Raw genomic sequence first — 21,774 nt, forward strand, 5'->3', positions numbered from 1 at the left:
TTCTATAAGAGTTGTGGTGTTTGCTCCCAAAGATCAGAGTCCATGAACACAATGTGTTTCCTGCTTTCAAGGGCACAGGCTAGTACTCGTGGTTCTGGGCCTGGGCAGTCAGCCACAGCTACTGCCCTACCGTGTACTCAGGGGTGGGAGGGAGAGGCAACTCCTAGGAATGGCTTCCTGTTCTCTCTGTCAGATAAATAAATAAAAATCTTTTCAAGAAAAACAAAAACAACTCTTTTTTTGAAACCAAAAGTCTAACTCTTGGTTTCAGCTCAGGTCTTGATCTTGGGGTCGTGATATTGAGCCCTGTGTTGGGCTCCACGCTCAGCAGTGGCCTGCTTCTCTCTCATTCTCCTTTTGTCCCTCCCCCAGTGCTTGCTCGCTCTCTAAAATCAACAAATAAATCTTTAAAATAAACAAATTTATTTATTTATTTATTTATTTTATAAAGTGATTTAGAATTTATTCCCTACCTCCACATGAGTCACCAGAGCAGAGTATTGAAGTGACTTACCCAAGGCCACTTGGCAATCTTGTGGGTTCAACAGCTACATGGCTAGCACTCATCACTGGCCTGGTTGGTGCAACAGTGCAAAAAAAAAAATTGGTTTCACTTGTGAAACCCCGTCTGCCAGATACCGTATTCTTACACAACTCCCTGTTTACCCCTTCACAGTGCCTGAAATTTCCAGAGCTGAGAGTCCTTACAGTGTCTTAAAAGTTCCCCTACTGAGATCCAAATGATAGGGCAGGAATAGCTCTTTGAGCTTTTATCAAACATCTACCTCAGTGGGATATACTTCCTCATACCCCTTCCTGAGAGAGTTAGTGGGTAGCCAGGCCTTCCCAGAACAAAGTGGGAGTGAGACAACTCAGGGTGTTGAGGGAGAAGGAAGGAAAAGAGGGGAGGTGGGGATTTGCTGAAGACAAATGTCTCCTTGTTACAAGCTGGTCCTGAGTCCAGCTGAATAGCTCCTCCAGCTTGCCACCTTATTCATTGATCTTCCTCTTGGGAATGTGTTTAAAATACCGAGGAATAAAATAGTCTGGGAGTTGACATGTTCAATTAAGTTGAGGTGTACTTAAACTTATTTACCTATTCTCTTCACAGATTCTCCTACCTCCCTCTGCTCTCTAAATAGAAGCAGCCCCAAGGACTGGCCCCAGCTTGCTTTTCCTTCTACACCTTCTCAACTTGGGGTCACTCTCACTCTTCCAGCTGTAGGTTTCACAATTAGGAGGCCACACCTCCCCAATTTCTCTTTAACCCAAGGGTCGGCAAACTTTTCCTGCCAAAGGCCAGATAATAAATATTTAATGCTTTGTAGGACATATGGTCTCTGTTGAAACTGCTCAACTCTGTCTTTGCAGGATGAAAGCAGCCAGAAACAACATGTAAATGAATAAGCTTGTCTGTTTTCCAACAGAACTGTATTCATGAACACTGAAATGTGAATTTCATGTAATTTTCACTTATCACAAAATGCTATTTTTCTTCAGACTTTTTTCCTCAACCATTTAAAGATGTAAAAACTACTCTTCACGTACCTTCATGAAAGCAGACTGTGATCCAGATTTGGTCTGTGGGCCAGAGTTTGTAGACCCCTGTTTTAGCCAATACCTCTCTCCATGTTCCATTCCTCCTATTGTCTAACACACCACCACACTTGACATCTATTATATGAAAATCATCCTGTCCTTTATCCAGCCCACAAAATAGCTGCTCCACCTAACTTCCTTACTTCTCTTAGGACACCAGAATTTTCCCAGGGACCCAGGCTGTCACTCTCAGGATCACCTTAGCCTCTACTTGTCACCCCCTCATGCGAAACCAGCATCCCAATGTGATTACTGACCCACTTGCAATGCTTCTAGCATCTGTCCCTCTCTCCTGCACAAGACATTCCCTCATATGGTGTTGGTGGGAATGGAAAATGGTGCAGCCACTTTGGGAAAACAATCTAGTCGTTCTTCAAAAGGGTAGACCTACAGTTACCATATAACCCAGCAATTCCACTCCTAGGTACAGACCCAAGAGAAATGAAAAAGTCCGCCCACACGACCACTTGTATACTTATTCTCATGGCAGCATTATTCAGAGTAACAAAAAGTAGAAACACCCCAAATGGCCATCAACCCACGAATGGATAAACACAAAATGTCACATATTATTTGATTCCATTTATATGAAGTGTTCAGAAAAGGCAAATCTATAGAGCCAAAAGGTAGATTAGTTGTTGCTTAGGTCTGGGGTGGGACTGAAGGAATGGGGGCAATGAGGGGTGACTGGTAATGGGTACAGCATTTCTTTTAGGACTGAAGAAAATGTTCTCAAATTGTGGGGATGGTTGCACAGCCCTGTGCATATGCTAAAGATCAGTGAATTGTATACTCTTAAATGGGAGGCTAGTATGGTATGTGAATTATATCTCAATAAAATTGTTAAAAAAATTATGGCCAAATCAGATCCCTGCTGTCGAAGAAAAGATCATCTTTATTTTGTAGCCACATTATCTGTTCCACTCGCTTGATAGTATATAGTACCTTGAGATTTTTCTCTGCCTATATTTTTCATTTCCCAATTATACTTTAAACACTCATATTTTTATATTAGGATGCCTGTGTTGGTTGATTGAATTCAGAAGATGATTATGAGTAATTAAGATATAGTGATTTAAATCATCAGAGCTGGAGATGATAGTTTATAGAACATGTGTCAAACACAATTCACAAGCTACCCTATTGATGTGAGAAGATGAATTAGGGAAAAAAATTTGGCTTCACTTGTGAATTTATATGTCTTACTTTTAGCATTGTGCACCCCTTGGATATTGCTAAACTAGGCACTGGCTCGGTCTCTGATCTATTGCAAAGGGCCTGGAAAGTCAGACACTTGGTTATGCTTATGTTGAAGTCTCCATATTCATAAAGCCAGAGAGTGATGGAAACATAGACATTTTTAATATCTATAATTTATGACTACTATGAGCCCACTGCATGTGTAGCATTGGATCCAAAGACTATTTAAGCAAATTCAGTGAGTAATAAATGACCATGCTATCATGGCTGTCAGCTTTCTACATACTAAACATATGGTACTTTAAATTCCATTTGCTAACAATCTGTTTTTTTCTAAGTGTTTGTATTTGGCACATGGTTTCTTGGAAGAATCCAATTAATAAAATATTAAAGTGCGTATCATAGGTCTATATTCAAAATATATTGCCTACGTCAGCAAGAGATTAAGTATACAGAAATGACTACAATCCTGTTCATGTTTAGCATTCTCTGGAGTGCATCCACGATTCATTCCATAAATTATATCCAAGTAAATGCTCCCAACATAAGGGTTAAGTTACCTTAATAGTATCCTAAGGTTCCCAGAAGAATTTTCTACCCTAACATGCTTTCAAAAGATTCAGTGATATATTAGATCATTATAAGTTTTGGTATCAGTGAAGTATCTTTTCAGAGAAGGTCAGAAATAATTTGCCTCTCAAGTGTCTCAATTTGAATGACCTTCTCAGCAAATGAAAATGGAAAGTCAAAGCTGTAGGCAAAGCAGGGCCCTTGAAAGGCCAACTCTACACCGATTGCTTTAGAGCCTTATTTTCAAGATTACTCAACTCTTTGAAGGGCCACCCAGAGCCTGGACAAGCTGGCCAAAGCCGGAGTTCCCACCCAGAGGTGTAGGGCTATAGCATAGCTAGTATAAAAACATTATCTACTTGTTTGCAATATCCTTTCTGTGTCCCCTGTGGAACCTGAAATGGTGATGGCAAAGTATTCAAGAATTGGAATCCTAGCTAATCACACTGGTTTTGCCTTAGAGACTGTATTGGTTTCCTATGGCTGCTGTAACAAATTATCACAGACTTAGTGGCTGAAAAGAGCACAGATTTGTTATCTTTTAATTCTGTAGAGTAGAAGTCTGCCATGGATCCCACTGGGCCAAGACCAAGGTGTCAGCAAGGCTGTTCCTTATGGAAGCTCTGGGGCAAATCCATTTCCTTGCCTTCTCTGGTTTCTAGAAGCTACAGGCATTCCTTGGTGTGTGGCCCCATCCTTCTTCAAAGAGTTCCATCTTCTAGTCTCTCCTTATCTTCCCTGCAAAAGGACCCTTGTGACTATACTGGGTCCAGGATAATCTCCACCTCTCAAGATCTTAAATAATCTAAGAAATCCCCTTTGTCCTCTAAGGTAATATATTCACAGGTTTCAGAGATTCAGACACAGACATCATTGGGGGCCATTATTCCACTACAGAAACACAACAAAGAAGAGCCTCCTTGAAATATGAGGACATGATGTGATGGACATAGAGTGTGTGCTGTCCATGCCCAGACTGTCGCAGGGGTTTAAACTCTATGTCCATTACTTCATGTACTCCATTAAACCACCCTGGAGGGTAGTATTGGTAAACCCATTTTACACATGGTAACTGAATGGCCTAATGACTTACTGAGCCCACTGCTTCGAATACAGTCCCCTCTTCCTACAAAGGCCATGACTTTAAACACTGTCAGGGAATTCTGTGTGGCTTCTCACAATTACTACTGCCATTGCCCAGCTGGGGCTGTGGAAACGCCTTGTCCTCACCTTTCTACCTTCTGTCTAGTCTCTTGGTGAAAGCTCTGGTGTAGGCCCCAGGTCTGGTTGGTGACCCTATGTGCAACAAGGAGCTCCTTGGGTAAGGGTGACAGACACAGCACCTAGCCTAGCTGTCTGCCTCGTTGGGGGTGGGGCCAGTCACTTGACACTTTTTCTGTGCCCACCATGCACTAGGCATGGGACCAAGCCCTGGCAGCTTACCAATTTTATCTCAAACTATTCTGTATATTGCTGATACTCCATCTACAGCCCTTATAGTTTTAGTAGAACAACTTGTCCTATGCTTTATGATTTAAAACAAGTAATTATCCTTGACCCTAATGCAAGTGTATTTACAACACACAAGCAAGACAGAGATACTTGTCTACCATTTAGTCATTATGTCTTTCCCTACCCAAGCCGGTATTCTTTGACTCTTACTCGGTTCACTAATTTTAAATAATTATAAATGAAGGTTCTTCCTGATTTCCAAGGGGAAAACTGAGGCACAGAATAGTTATTTGGTACCAAAGAGGAAGAAAAATGTCTCAGGGGGATCCCAGTCTAAAGTGGCCACTTGTAGAGACTGTGAGCCAGCCCTGAGAAATGTACAGATTGGATAAACTATACCTGCAAAGGTTGGCTTATGCCACAACTGTGACAGGCCACTTAAAATTTACCTGTCTCGTTTGTTTGGATTATGCCTACAAATCCTCAGAATATGACAGAGAAGCCCAATTCCTTCCTGTTCCCATCTGGGCACATAAGGTTGCTGGGCCAAGAGAGTGTTTTTTTTAAAGATGGAAGAGACTGTGCATATCTCCGCATGTAGGGGGTAGAGGCAGGAGAGAGGAAGCAATTAAGGATAGAGGAGAAATGATAGTCACAAACTAGGAACAACCCAACCACCAGGAAGATGGAGAAACAAAAAAAGGTGCATCCATACACCACGACACAACTCAGTAAAGAAAGGACATGACTGACTGCTATGTGCAACAATCTGGACGCATCACAAGATCGCAAAGCTGAGTGAAGGACGCCAGGCAACAAGGAGCCTGCACCGCATTACTCCACTCACATGAAATTCTAGAAAATGCAAAGGAATCTGGAGTGACAGAAAGTAAATCCTTGCTGCCTAGGTTAGAATGAATAACAAGGAGGTACAAGGAGCTTTTGTAGAAGTATTCTGTATCCTGATTGTGGCAGTGGTTTCAGGGTGTCACAACTGAACAAACCATATACTTTAAATGGGTGTTTCTTACTGTATTGGAAGTTAGACTTCAGAAAGGTGATTTACAAAGAGATGTAGGGGAAGCTCCTTGGGTTTCTAGGGGCTGGAACAGGAATTCCTCTTAAAGCTCCATTCTGAGAGGAGAAGGGAGGGGCAGAGAGAAGAGGGCGGTTAGCCACCATCTCAACTCTTCCTGCATCACTGTCCCCAGCAAAGGGTCTCCTTTGAAATCCACATTCAGGTCAACAACCACGAGGTCAGTTTACATCTGAGACAGGAGGCTTCTGCTGTCCCATCTTAAGCTGCAACGTGTTTTATGGTGGTGAGGGGGTAATATTTGCAAGGACTAAGCTCCTTACTCCTCCAAATTCAGCCCACCTTCAGCTTGGCATTGTGTCACATAGAGCCCCTGAGAGCCTCAGCGGGAACTGGCTGCTGTGTTCTGAGTGGCGCTTTCTTTTATTTCTTCCTGCACCGCCTTAATCACCAGCAGTTCCAGAAGCCATAAGAAGGTGGGAGTAAAGGCTTAGTCAGAGAGCTTTGGGCTGGGAGGAGAGCCTGAAAGATCGGGATCTGGGAATGTCGCTGTGGTTATCAACTCTTTCATTAACCACTTACTGGAGTAGAACCGACAGTATTTTCCAACAACAAAGAGCCCTGGCAACCAGACTACAAAGAGAAGCAAGAGCTTCTAGAAATGACTCCAAGTCTCTGAAGGGATACTGGCAGTCCCCAGCTTCCATGTCCATGTGGGTTTGTTTCCTTTCAGTAGCTACTGGAGATACCCGGTGTCATCTTCATACACTGCCACACTCGGGAGATGGTGACTTACCACAGCTGGGTCTGGATTCTTCAGCTAATGGCAATATCAGATTGAAACAGTTTTCCTCAGCTGTTAACAATATCATCCTCGGAACATGTTTTCTTAGCTGTTGTCTAATATCTGGTGGCTTTTTCTATTAACAAGCCTCTTTTTTATCTTTCTGAAGAAACAGGAGGTTGTGAGGAAGTGAAGAAACCCTCAAACCCTTCCCCTCAACACTGTATTCGTTGTAACTGTAGGTCCTTCACCAGGGATGAGTTTCTCCTCCAAGGTGAGAGCTGGGCAGGGTCCCTAGCCTTCAGTTACAGAAGATGAGCTGGGCCATAAAACATCCCCATGGTAGCCCTTTGGACTTTTGCAGAAGGATAATGACATGAGACCTCCCCAAAAGAGGACCAAAAGATGGGACCATACCTGTAAAGGCAAGCATGGCACTAAAGCGCCCATTTGGGGCTTGCCTCTCTCGTGGAATAGGAGCCTATTGTCCTCTATCACGCACCAAAATACAGAGCTGCTCTACACTGAAAAGTGAACGGGCTCCTTGAAGAATTGAAAATAGATGAACAAATACTTGTACACGAATGTTCACACAGCACTGTTGATGGCAGCCAAAAGGGGGAAGCGGTCCAAATGTCCATCAATGGATGAATGAATAAACAAAACGGGATCTAGCCACACAATGGAATGTGATTCGGCCATAAGAGGGAATGAAGTCCTGACACATGCTACAACAGGGATGGACCCCAAAATGTTAAGCTAGCCAAATGGAAGGAGCCAGTCACAATAGGTTGCATACTGGATGATTCCATTTATATGAAATATAGACAAATCCATACAGACAGAAAGTGGACGGATGGTTGTCAGAGGCTGGAAGGGAAATTGGGAGTACCTGCTTAATAGGAATGAGATTTTCTTTTGAGGTGATGAAAAGTTCTGGATGTAGATAGTGGTGACAGTGCACAACATTGCACGACATCCTCTTACAGGTCCATTCAGAGGGGAGGAGTTAAGGGCATAGAGAAGAGGGTGGTTAGCCACCACTTGTCTGAATGGCATCTCAAATCTCCCTGCATCACCAGCAAAGAGTCTACTTTGAAATTCACATTCAGGTCAACCACCATGAGGTTAATTCACATCTGAGACCGGAGAGTCTCACTGTTGCATCTTAACCCACAACGTGTGCTATGGGGGTTGGGGGTGAGGGGATATCTCAAGGTCTAACTTTCTCCTTATTCCTCCAAATTCAGCCCACCTTCAGCCTGATAGTCCTGAGATAGAGCCCCTTAGAGTCATGAAATACCACTAAACTGTATGCTTGAAAGTGGTTAGTTTTCGGCAGCATGTGCACGCACAGAGGGAGAGAGAGAAGCAGACTCCTCGCTGAGCGCAGAGCCTGATACAGGGCTCCATCCCAGGACCCTGAGATCATGACCTCAGCCAAAGACAGACGCTTAACACAGTGAGCCACCCAGGCACCACAGTCAGGAACCTCTCAAGATTTACTTAAAAAAAAAAAAAAAAAAATTAAAGGTGAGGGTTCTTACCCAGGATTTCCTTCCCAAGAAAGTACACCCCAGCCTTGCCGGGTTCTTGCTTCAGATATGGTGCTTCTTCCTGTGACCAGCTTAATAGTAGCCCACTGTTGAACACTGCTTCCATCTGCAACACTTCAGTTCTACCAAGGCAGAATTTTCTCTCTATTGGTTCCTTGCATTTTTAATATCCCCAGAGGTAACCTCTAAGCATACAAAGATGTGTGTAGGGGCTGTTCAAGTAATTGTCCCTGATGCTTTTTTTTATTTCTTTTCTCAATGCTCTGCTAATAAAGTTGTAAAAGTTTTGAGTGATCTACCCCAACTCTCTCTCTCTTTTTTTCTATAAGTCTTGTTAATTTTAGTGTATTATTTTGCAAAATGAGGTTTCTTTTTTCAGGGAAATGCTTGTACACATGCATTTGACATGCTACTTTTCCTAGCATCTTCTCCTGTAGGAACTATACCTTCCTCGTCAGGTAAGGCTGTCATTCTATTAATCATGTCCCCCTCCCCCATTCCCAAACAAATAGGGATGGGCACATGACCCAGGAGAGCCAATCAGAATACACTATTTACCTGGCCATGTTGACTGGTACCCAGTATAGCCAATCAGAATACAATACCCAACTGGCCATGGTGATTGGTTCAGGGATGGACACATGACCCAGGATAGCCAATCAGAATATGTTACCTACCTGGCCATGGTGATTGGTACCCAGGATATCCAATCAGAAAACAGAAACTAGGGGCACCTGGGTGGATCAGTGGGTTAAAGCCTCTGCCTTTGGCTCAGGTCATGATCCCAGGGTCCTGGGACCAAGCCCCACATTGGGCTCTCTGCTCTGCGGGTAGCCTATTTCCTGCTCTCTCTCTGCCTGCCTCTCTGCCTGCTTGTGATCTCTGTCTGTCAAATAAATAAATAAAATCTTAGAAAAAAAAGAACAAAACAGAAACTATCTGGCCATGGTGATTGGCTCAGGGATAGGTACATGACCCTGGATAGCCAATCAGAATACACTACTGAGCTGACCATGGTGATTGGTACTCAGGACAGCAAATCAGAATACACTATGTACCTGGCTATGAGGATTGGTACCCAGGACAACCAATCAGAATACACTACCTACCTGGCTATGGTGATTGGCTCAAGGATGGACACATGACCCTGGATAGCCAATCAGAATACACTTCCCACCTGGCCATGGTGATTGGTTTAGGGATGGACACATGACCCAGAATAGCCTATCAAAATACACTACCTACCTGGCCATGGTGATTGGTTCAGGGATGGGCTCATGACCCAGGATAGCCAATCAGAATATATTACCTACTTGGCCATGGTGATGGTTTTAGGGGAATTTTACCTCAAAAAACTTCTAAGTGGAAATAGATGGTACTGTTACCTTTAAAACCTTTAAACACAAATAATGCATTCAACAATAAAATATTAAAGAAAAAGTTATTATAAAAATGCAGACAGGGTGCCTGGTGGCTCGGTTGGCTGAGTGTCTGCCTTTGGCTCAGGTCTGGATCCCAGGGTCTTGAAATAAATCCCTGCATGGGGCTCTATGCTCAGCGGGGAGTCTGTTTCTCTCTCTTACCCTCCTCCTTTCTTGTGCATGTTCTTCCTCTTCTTCCCTCTCTGTCTCTCTCTCTCAAAAAAATCAAATCATAAAAAATAAAAAAAATTTAAAAAAGCAGGCTGGCAGGCAAGTGTACTCAATTCATTCTATTAACACTAAGTGGTATTTCTGTGTCTCATCTCAAAGAGCCATGCTTTAAACCAGCAGTGCTGTGGTGAGGACAGAACACGGTGGCAGAAGTAGGGGTAGTTGGGGCAGCTGCTTGGCCCAGAAGGCCGCAATGTGGTAGGGTACAAACAATGACGCATGCCCCCCCCCCCCCCCCGGGGGCCTCAATGAAAGGTTACTCACTAGGGCAAGGCAGAATTTGGTTGGCGCTCAAACTGGCCATTAAGAGTCTGCTAAATGTTTAGAGTTCAGAGATGGGAAAGCTCTCCCCGTCTGGACCCCTCAGAGGCTGAAGGGTGGGGGCTGGGGGATGCAGAGTAAGCCCTAGTTCTGAAGATCGAGAGGCCTGGCTTCTAGTCCGTGTTTGGGTCACCGCATGATTATGAACTTGGTCATGCCATGCAACTTTCTAGGTCTTGGTTTTCTTTGCTAAGTGCCTCCCAGACCACATGGACATCACAGATGTCTATGGAATACTTAAAACCTAAATATCCCTTAGGGCTAGAAAAAAGGCCCCTTTAGTGATCAACCAGTGGTTCTCAGACTGGAATCTTCTGGAGCTCATTAGTATTCAGAATGCTGGTCCCCACTCCCAGAGTTTCTGATCCAGAGGGGTTGGGGTGGAGACCTGAGAATTTGCATCTACCACAAGTTCCCGGGGAGGTTAAAGCCTTAGTCCACTTTGATAAGACAAACGACTTGTTACCAACCCTGGTTGGTCATCAGATCCCCTGGGAAATATTGTAATTAAAAAAAAAAAAAAAAAAAATACCAGGGCCTCACACTCTATGTAGTAAACTGGGGGTCCTAGACTCCAGACCCTTTTGTCCAACTCTGGGTCCAATGATGTTTCTGAACAGTGGGCCCGGGCTCCTACAGTGAGTGGGATTCGGAACCGGGGGCGGGGGTGTGGGGGTGGGGGGAGTCGAACACAGGGATTCGCCCAAACCAGAATAAGCAGGAATCGTCAGCCTCTGCTGGGAACCATGACCCAGCTCATCTTTGATAAAATGTATTGCCTGCTCATTGCATTTATGTAGCACCTAAGGAAGTGAGGGGGAAAGTTACGATAGGAAAAGAAGAGTGGCTATTGCACGGACATGCTTGGGCAACACCGGAGGAAATTTCACAGAACATTTCAGACACTGTCAGTCCAGCTCCGCCAATATTTAGTCCTGCATTCTTTTTATTTTTCGCAGAATTAAGTCTAAATAATAAAGAGCTTTTCAAATCAAAAACACTGTAGCATAAATCCTGAAGGAATGAAATCCAGTGTACCGGTGGTGTAGCATGAAATGTTCTACGAAGCCGTTTCACGAAGTACCGGATAGAATGATTGCTCGCTGAATATTTAGCTGGTGGAATGGAAAGAAGGAGCCGTTCTGTTCCCTCCGATTAGTACTTTCCAGCCCAGACATCTTACAGCATAAATACCAACCTCCCTAGCGCATCTTACTCAGAGAGAGCAACTCCTGCTAGTTATTCAGATACTTGACCTTGAGTTGCCCCTTTGACCTTAAATCATCCACTAGAATAAAAATGCCAGGGAAGAATGTCCTCCTGCTTCAGAAAAAAAAAAAAAAAAACCACGATGGATTTGCTGGCAGGCGCATGTAATGTGCTTCTCCGACCTGCAATTAACAACCCTCCCAAGAGTTTACTTGGGCCAACACACAAGACCCCCTGCTTGCCTCCCCCGCCCCCCACCGCCACCTTGCAATAGCTCTTTAATTGTCTTCTGTACAGATATGAGTGGTGTGATTAGGCTTCAAGTGCTCTGGGCATTTGGGGAATTCTCCCTGGTAACTAAACTAAACTAAACCTGGTAACTAAAACCATTGTTTTAGTTTTAGAAAACTTCTTTTCCAGAAGAGTGCAAATTCTTTGAGGTCCAGCTGTTGTATACTTCCTTTCTGACTCAAAGAAGGACACAACAGAATCCCTGGACAGTAGAATTGGTTTATTCACTGATTAGAAAAACTGCCTTGAATACTAATCTTTGATAGCTGTGAGGCAGTCATATTCTAGATCCCCTGTCACTAGCTGGACTTTTCTTGTGACTCTGATTCTCCCTATTCTCAATCCTAGGCCTTACTCATGAATCGAGGGGATGGGGGCAGTGGAAAGAGGGCTGACCAGGAATCAGATTTGAATTTGAGTTTAGCCTGACCTCTGGTAGCCACAGGGTGACCCCAAACATCAGTTAAGCTCTACCAGCCTCGGCTTCTTTATCTAAGAATTGTGCGTAACAATATCCAACCAAGCAGGGTCTTATCTCTCCAAGTTGACTGTTTGCAGCAGAAAAGCCCAGGCAAAGCTTTCCATTTGGTTTCCTCTGTGTTAACCCGTTGAGCACCATAGTAAAGTAAGTAAATACATGCAGAACTGGAGTTTGGAGGAAGAAAGAGACAAAGGAAAAAGTGACTCTAGGTTTCAGGAGAAGTATAAAACTCTGAATTACTCCCCCCCCCCCATTCTGTGCTTTCTTGGCCTAGGGACAGGGGATTGCAGCAATGTTTGTGACTATCAGCAGAGAGAACCATGTTTGCACAAGCAAGCCAAATTCACAAGAAGCTCAGAGGTTTGGGGAATCCCTTTGCCCAACAGCCAGCGAAGGAGAGACTTCTAGCCCCACAGGCTTGTGTTGCCCGCCTTTGGACTGCACAAAGGACATTCACAAGTCCCCAGAAGAAACGATGTGATGTGCTAACACGTTGATAGGATTGTTGTGTTTATCATGGGCCATTGCAAGGTAATTGTGGGAAACCGACAAGATGCTACAGCCTAGACCATTTTCCTATCTTCCCCTTCACCAGGTCCCATGTGAAGGTTACTAGGTGAAGCATTCCCGACCGAAATAGTAGTCGTGTCTGTAGCCCAGCAGGTCCCAGGAGCAACTCTATTATGCACAGGGACCTGGCCCCGGGGGATTTCATCCAACCTGAAGAAAGTTAGCCTGGTAGCCAGGAAGAAAAACCAATTTATAAACAAAACAAAAAACCCAGGACGTTTGTTCGTTTGCACAGTGGAAGAAGAATCAACAAGGCTCTGACTTAGTTGCATCAGCAAAACTCACTGTTCAGCTCTGAGTTGCTCAGAAAGAATTTTGTTTCATCTAGAGAGAGAACGGGAGTTCATTCTCAAGTCATTTCTTGGGAGGCGATTTGCATGAAAAGTACAACGTAACAGAACGGGGGTAACATGAGAACCACCAAGGTCATCATAAAGAGCAACATTTTGTGTAAAAATGAATATTTAACTAGTCTTGGCACAGGAACCACAGAACAGCCCGTTGACCAAACTTTCAACTCTTTGTGTTGAGAAATTGCTCTGAAATAAAACTGCAGAGCGTCCTGGAACTATGATTCGACATAAGCTTTTCAACTTCATGATAGTGCAAAAGTGATATGCATTCAATGAACATGGTACTTGGAAGGGTTTTTGTTTGTTTGTTTTGTTTTAAGATTTTATTTATTTCTTTGAGAGAGAGCAAATGCCAGAGAGATCACAGAGGGAGAGGGAGAAGCAGGCTCCCTGCTGAGCTGGGAGCCCAACATGGGGCTTGATCCCAGGACTCTGAGATCACCATCTGAGCCAAAGGCAGATGCCTAACCGACTGAGCCACCCAAGGCCCTTGAACGTGGGATTTTGAGGCTAGATATTTTCCCAGGCTGACGACATGTGGTCCGGTCCTCTCTCATGATGCTGGGCAGGGCAGTGAGCCACAGCTCCCAGTCAGCCTCACGATCATGAGAATGAGCAAATGATACGCTGACAACCATTGTGTCCCCAGGAAAGCAGGCTGTTTTTCACCTTCAGTACAGTATTTAATGAATTATATGAGATTGTCAACACTTGATGAGCAAATGGGCTTTGTGTGAGATGATTTTGTCCAACCGTAAGCCACTTACAAGTGTTCTGAGCACACTTAAGGTAGGCTAGGCTAAGCTGTGATGTTCAGGAGGTTAGCTGTAGTCAGCGTGTTTTTGACTTCTGATATTTTCAGTTTACGATGGCTTTATCAGGATGGAACCCCACTGGAAGTTGAGGAAGATTTGTAGAGCAACACGTGGAGGGAAGATAAGAAAGTATAATGTCTTTAGTGAATTTTTTAGAAGCAAAACTTGTGATTTGGATTTAGGTACATGGGAATTATCGAAGTAGTGCTCTTAGGAGAAAAGGACCATGGGAGACACGATAGAGAAGGGAAAGGAGGAAAGCAAGGATTCAGTCTAAGCTTAGTTCCAGCCTGACCCCATGGGGAGCTCCAGGGCATGAAGAACGCCATTGAGTTGCACCCTGAAGCAAGAGAAGCTCCCTGTGGGATCCCTCTCATTGGGAGCTGTGGTGGTGGAGGGCGGAGCATGACCTCCCAGACAAGGCAACTCCCCTTGGCCATGGTGGTTCCCTGAAGACAGGGACAGCTGTCTGCCGCTGGGGGACGATGCCTCCGCGTCGGCACTTGGGGATCCAAGTGGGGCACCACCGGTATCTATTCTAGATGCTACCCAAAGCTACATACTAGCACAGTAGTTGGTACACAGTCAAGACAAAAGGCCATCCATCTTTCAGCCTTGCCACTGGCTCGTTACGTCCACTTTTTATAATAGCAACACCGACCATTACGCCATCGTTGAGAAAACATTTTCAGAGTTGTTCCCTAGTTTCATGCCCACTATAATCCTGGGAGATAGACAAGGGTAGAGATCGGCAAACCCTTGACACGGAAGATAAGGGAATGATCGGGCTGAGGTCATAACATCTGGAAATAAAATAGTTGAGACCAGAGCCTTGTTCCATGGGGCGCCATTTCTACAGGTCAGAAGATGTAGCTGAGAATCGCAAGCTACGATTGAGCCCTTTGTGCTTGATGACTGTTGAGCGCAGCTCTTTGTCATGGACTCGGTTTTATCCTATGTCCCTTTTCTGCTTGGTAGTTATAAAGCTCAAACAAGTACCCCCATTTGATCGGGGACTTGCTCAAGGGAACTTGAAATTCCTTGTCATGTATCACCGGCCCCAGTGAGGGGTTTCTGGTTTATATTTCTAACATTTCATACCAACTCTTAGTCATAAGAGAAAAATAACCTATTTTTATAAAATGACTCAGATGTCTCTGGAAACATTTTACAATGCTTGGAATGTTTTGTTTTAATAATTTCCTGATCTGTATGCAGCGAGGCATTTTCATTTAATAGCTAATATGAAATTCTTCATCACCTTGAAGTTTAAATTTGGCTTTATACTTCCCTTGCATTTAATCACAGTTGATACTCTCAGGAGCTGGATTTGTGATAAATGCCTCCACTGTTTGCTTATGTATGGACAGCACTCTTGGCTTTTCATCTAACCTTCCCCACCACTTGCTGAAGCCTCAGAACCTTTCTCAGAATCTACTGGTTTCCTACGCTCCCATTTGAATGTTCACATCTTTGATGAGGTCATGGGCACAAGGGCATCGTGGAGTTGGGCATACAGAAGACATTGGCTCCAGACCGCACTCCGACTTGGTGCTGACCCTTTGATCTTCTAGCAAAAAAGAGCATGGGTACTTAGAGTTGGGCATATCCTTGGGCCTAGCAATTGAATTTCATACATCTACTCTGGAGAAATACTTGTAGATACTCCCAAAGGCTTGATTTTAAGGATGTTTACCACTGTAATTCTTGTAATGACGACAACAACAGTTCAGAGATTTCTTAGAAGTGGTAATATAGGGATGCCTGGGTGGCTCAGTTGGTGAAGCATCTGCCTTTGGCTCAGGTCATGATCCCAGGGTCCTGGAATCAAGTTCTGCATCAGGCTTCTTGCTCAGCGAGGAGCCTGCTTCTCCCTGTGCCTGCTCTGCCTGCTGCTCCCTCTGCTTGTGCGCACACGCGCTCTCTCTCTCTCTCTCTGTCAAATAATTAAATCAATAATTTTATTTTAAAAATAAGTGGTAATATAAAATATACTGTATCCATATGATAAAATATACTGTATCCATATGATGAGGGAGCAGGAGGCTGGCTGAGGACAAAGCAAAAGCTGGCGCCTTGCACCCCGTCTTCACCCTTTCCCCTCCATAAGTGTAGCATCCCTCAGGCAGCCCGGACTGCCATGAACAATAAGCAAAGAGTTAACTTGCAGAGCTCACAATCCTGCTAGACAGGAGTCTCCCTTGGTTTACAAATGTCCGAAATCTCACTAACAAAGATGATTGATAGCAGGATTGTGACACCCCACCAAAAAGTCTCCCAACTATCTTAATGTTAATGGCTGGTCTAAAGACAACATTGATCCAGCAGCAAGGGCAAGGCCTCCGGCAGGCCTGGAACATCCTGGCACCTTGTAGGCCTTCTTTAGCATATGAAAACTCCACTGAAACCTCCCTTCCCCTCACCTTCCCCCAACAGCAGGGTATATAACATGCCTACCCTCACAACCCGGGGCAGCCGCCCACGGGTCCTGTCCCCGTGCTCTAATAAACCACCTTTTTGCACCAGAGACGTCTTAAGAATTCTTTCTTTAGCTCGGCTCCGAACCTCACCCCACCGAACCCCACCTAGGTTCAAGAACTTCATCACATATGAGATGCCATGCATCTCAAGGGACCTGTCTGGCTCAGTCGGTAGAGTGTGTGACTCTTGATCTCAGTGTTGTAAATTCACGCCCCACATTGGGTTGTAGAGATTAGTACTTAAAAAAAAAAAAAAAAAGAAATCTTAAAAAAAATGATGCATCTTAAGCTTGAAAGTAGATTGGGATAAAAAAAAGTGAGAGTTCTCATTATTTTACAGTCTTCCCCAGCATTTGTTTGGCTGTGTTGGTGTTTGAGGTTTTGGCCATTCTAATGGGTATGTAGTGATATTTCTTTGCTGTTTTAATTTGCATTTCCTTTGTGTTAAACAGTGGGGAACGTCTTTTCATATGCTCATTGGCCATCTGTATGTCTCCTTTGGTTCTGCCAGAACTTTAAACATTCCAGTCCCTGAATATCTAAACATTTCTATATGCTTTGAGTGACATTTTGCACCTGAAAAACAGCGCAACTCCCTGAAAAACAGTGCACACTCCCATCAGGGAAATTCTTTGAGCTGTCATGACTAAACTGGCACTCGGGTGACCAGGTGGGTGTCTGGAGGCCTGGCTCAAAGGAGGTTGTATTGTTTAAATATAGCTCTTAATATACTAAGGTTTTTTTTTGTTTTGTTTTGTTTTTTTACACTATATCGTAAACACCACTGACAATCCAGGCAAATGAGTCACTGACCTCCTGTTGCTTATCTCATCCTGGATAAACAAGCTTTGGTGTGTCCTTACAGCAGAGAATTATTAGCCATAAAAAAGAAAGAAGTACACAGTGTGGATGAATTTTGAAAATGTTATGCTAAGTGAAAATAATATATGAAGAATATACATAAATACACAAGTACATATGAAGACCCAAAAGAATCCATACTATACTATACTATGACTCCCCTTCCAAGAAATATCCAGCATAGGCAAACCCATGGAAACATGGAGTCAGTCACTCCATTCTACTCCTGAAACCAGTATTATACTATATGTTAACTAACTAGAATTTGAATAAAAATTTGAAGAAAAAAAAGAGTGACTTCTGTGGTCTGTAAATGGCATCTTAATCTGAAGTTAACCATCTTTTTTATGACGTGGTGGAGGACCGGCAGGGTCGACTCTATCTTTCATCGGATTTCAAGATGTCGGCTCCCTTTCCGCCATAGTTTTCGCTTAGATAGGAGCAGTCCGTTCTGTGGCAACATAAAATTTATATCTGCCCTGGTCTTTATTGACCCCTGTCTCATGAGTTGTGTTTCTTTCTTTTCACAGTGACATTTGGTGGGTGTTTTTACAACTTTCTTCCACAAGTTCAAGAAATGCCAGGAAACGTAAAACCTCAATACCTAGTAAAAGATGATCTCCTTCTAAAATATAAGAATTACTTCTTTTTTCTTTTCTTTTCTCTTGGATTTTTATGAGTTTTGTTTTTTGAAAGGTTGGATCCAGCTTCCTCCTCTTCCTCCCACTTTCCTTCTTTTTATAGAGGCCCAGAGATTGGAATAAGAGCAGTAAAACACAGCCACTGCCTACAACAACTCCCAGGTACAAGGGCAGGTTGAGTAAACACACTGTATTATCAAGAGATAAAGCCAGAAGTTTGGCCAAGAGGGAACCCAGGCAGGTTGTACCCAGTAAAGCCAGGCTCTGCCCAGATAAACCATATCCTAGGGACCTCCCCCACTGCACACAACCATAGTTCCGGGGATTCTTTCTCCATGAGCAGAATAGCTCTGAGCTGAAACTTGAGCTCTGAGCTCCCCCGTGTTGTTTGTGTGTTGTTTGTATAACATGTCTCCAGGACCTCAAACACTCGTGAACACTGGATCATAGCAAGAAGTTGGCTTTCTGTGCCTTGGCTGATGGAACAAAGACTATTTACTTTCGGGTTCTTGGGGTAGGGGGTGGGACACTGTTCTTCCTTCTTGGGCTGTCCTTGCCCAGCTACTCTGGAAGACAGTCTAGCAGTTTCTCACAGAACCAAACACTCTTAACCTACGAACTTAAATCCACACAAAAAACCTGCACATGGATGTTGGTAGCAGCTTCGTTCCCAACGACCAAAAACTTGGAAGCCTCTGGATGTCCTTCAGTAGGTGAACGGATACATTGTGATATATCTAGACAAGGGAATACTATTCTGCACTTTTCAAGCCATGAAAAGCCATCGAGGAAATTTAAATGCCTATTACTCAGTGAAAGAAGCCAGTCTGAAAAGGCTACAGACTTTGAGATTCCTAACGGGATGACATTCTGGAAAGGCAAAGATATGCAGACAGTAGAAAGATCAGTGGCTGCCAGGGGTTGGGAAGAGGAAAGAATGAATAGGTTAGGGACTTTTAGGGCAGTGAAACTACTCTGTACGACATTATAATGGTGGTTACACGTCATTACAGCTTTGTCCAAACCCATAGAATGTTCCACACTGAGTGAAATGTAATGTCAACTGCGGACTCTGGGTGATAATGACGTGTCGGTGTAGGTTCATGAGTTGGTAACAAATGTCCCTTCTGGTGGGGGATGTTGCTACTGGGGGAGGATTGATATGTGGTGGGGGGAAGGGGGAACATAGGAAATCTGTGTGCCTTCCCCTCAATTTTGCTGTGAACCCAAAACACCTCAAAAAGTAAAGTTGATTTTAAAACATTTTGCAGTAGAGTCCTTGCCACTCAGAAAGTACTTGTAAAACAATGGCTGCTAACCTGGCCATTCCCCGCCAACCCTCGCCCCTGCCCGCTCCCCACCTGGTGCAGGGCTGGTCTCCTCCTAGCAGGATTCTTAACCCGGAAATGCTGTGTCCATGTGTCAGGAATCTACTTGACATTTCAGGACTACCAGTTTTAGCCCAGGCCCTGGGATCAAATCCTTGTCTGCCACTCATCTGTCTGGGACTCAGTTTCCTCATCTGAGAGTTAGGGAATTGGTCTACGTCATTTCCAAGGCCCCTTTCACTTTGCCAGTCTGTGAACTGCGGTGGGGTGGGGTTGGGGGGGGGGGTCTGACAAAAGTCTATGTAATTTTGGCTTCAAAAATGTGACCCATACCTATCTATCTTCGTGCCAGGGGCCATGTCAGACCTAGTAGCCATATTTTTCAAACCAAAATGCAGACAGTAGAAAGATCAGTGGCTGCCAGGGGTTGGGAAGAGGAAAGAATGAATAGGTTAGGGACTTTTAGGGCAGTGAAACTACTCTGTACGACATTATAATGGTGGTTACACGTCATTACAGCTTTGTCCAAACCCATAGAATGTTCCACACTGAGTGAAATGGGTCATATCCTCATACCTTTAATAAAACCACTTTTTAGCACCCTTCCCTCTCCCAAAAAGTGAAATTGCTCACGGATCCTTCTCATTCAGAATAACAACAAAGACATTTTGGTCACTTTTCTTCCAGTCTTTTTGAAATTAATTTTTTCCAACTCTATCTTCTTCCCTAAACTTTATCTTCCCAACACCTAGAACTTAGCCAATATTCTTTTTATTTTTAATTTAATGAATCAATTAAATCTGCATGGCAAAATGTTTTCAGTTCCAAGGTATTTCTATAATTTATAGGACTAACAAGGCAAAGTGTCATATCCTCATACCTTTAATAAAACCACTTTTTAGCACCCTTCCCTCTCCCAAAAAGTGAAATTGCTCACGGATCCTTCTCATTCAGAATAACAACAAAGACATTTTGGTCACTTTTCTTCCAGTCTTTTTGAAATTAATTTTTTCCAACTCTATCTTCTTCCCTAAACTTTATCTTCCCAACACCTAGAACTTAGCCAATATTCTTTTTATTTTTAATTTAATGAATCAATTAAATCTGCATGGCAAAATGTTTTCAGTTCCAAGGTATTTCTATAATTTATAGGACTAACAAGGCAAAGTGATTTAAAACAGTAACCCCATGTCAAGTTTAGGGTAATAATCACATACACAATTTTGAAGAGTTGGTCTTTGAAGATCATCTTTAAGGATTTTTTTTTAGGAGGAAGGGCCTAGAGGATTATGAAAGCCATTGCATTTCCATAAGAAAAGCCAGGCACCAGAAATGAGAGAGTCTGGGATTTCATAACGAAAGTGGCATTAGTTGAATAATCAAACTTGAAACTCCTACAGATACAGGTCTTTTTAGACTTTAACTTTTTTTTTTTTTTTTAAATGGTTTAATGTATTCGAGTAGCAAACTTACAGGAACAGCCCAGAAAGCAGACATTAAAAACATGTGCTTACTTGTAGGACAACCAACCCAGTTAGAAAAGTGTAGTGAACGGATGGAATCCACCATACAATCCAGATGCCACAAACACCATTTAGTTGCCGCCAATAAGAAATGTACTTGGTAAAAAACCCAAATGGTGGCATGGTCCAGAAGAATTTAACAGGCTTAGTTGTAATTGTTGTAAATCTGAGCTGTGGAAACAGGTTCACTGAAGTATTTTGACTTGCACTAATGCTTTACATCCCTGCATTTATATTAAAAATTCATACACATGCAGAAAACAAAAATTAAGACAAAATTTTGTTAAATAAATTGAAATAAAAATTTACACACAAATGAAAGTGGAAAAACTGCCAGTACCCTATTTCTGTGTCCTATTTTACTTGTAGTCATATAATTAGGTACTTTTTGACCCCATGGAGAAAAAAAAAAAAAAAAAAAATCTAACATATAGAACTACCAATAACAAAAAGAAGAGAATTTTTTTTTTAAAGAATGAAATGTTGGGGCACCTGGGTGGCTCAGTCATTAAGCATCTGCCTTCAGCTCGGGTCATGATCCCGGAGTCCTGGGATCAAGCCCCGCATCAGGCTCCCTGCTCAGCAGGAAGCCTGCTTCTCCCTCTCCCACTCCTTTGCTGTGTTCCCTCTCTTGCTGTGTCTCTGTCAAATAAATAAATAAAATCTTTAAAAATAAAAAAAAAAATTTTTTGCACATTTAAAGCTTTTACTTTTTTAATTTTTTGCACATTTAAAGCTTTTTTTTTTTTTTAATTTTTTAAAAGAATGAAATGTTTTCCATCATACTGGATTCTTCCTTTTTTTTCTTTTTAAGATTTTATTTTTAAGTCATCTCTACACCCAACGTGGGGTTTGAACCTGTAATCCTGAGATCAAGAGTCACAGGCTTTATCGACTGAACCAGTAGGGTGCCCTGATCATAGTGGATTCTTCAGTATGTTCTCCCACCTGTGCAGTGTGCTAGCTGGACGTCATTCGGCACGAATGTTACATGTTTTGGATAGCACACAGATTGGTGTTTTCCAAAAAGGCCCACCAGACAGGCCTCACTT

At 43.2% G+C, this 21,774-nt stretch overlaps 1 protein-coding gene across 1 annotated transcript in view; it reads right to left on the reverse strand.

Moving 5' to 3' along the window:
* LOC309856219 (uncharacterized protein) overlaps positions 1-21,774 on the reverse strand; it is a 212,230-nt gene that overhangs the window by 128,259 nt on the left and 62,197 nt on the right. The window lies entirely within an intron of this gene.

Source organism: Mustela nivalis (assembly GCF_964662115.1).
Source record: "Mustela nivalis genome assembly, chromosome: X".
Lineage (NCBI taxonomy): Eukaryota > Metazoa > Chordata > Mammalia > Carnivora > Mustelidae > Mustela > Mustela nivalis.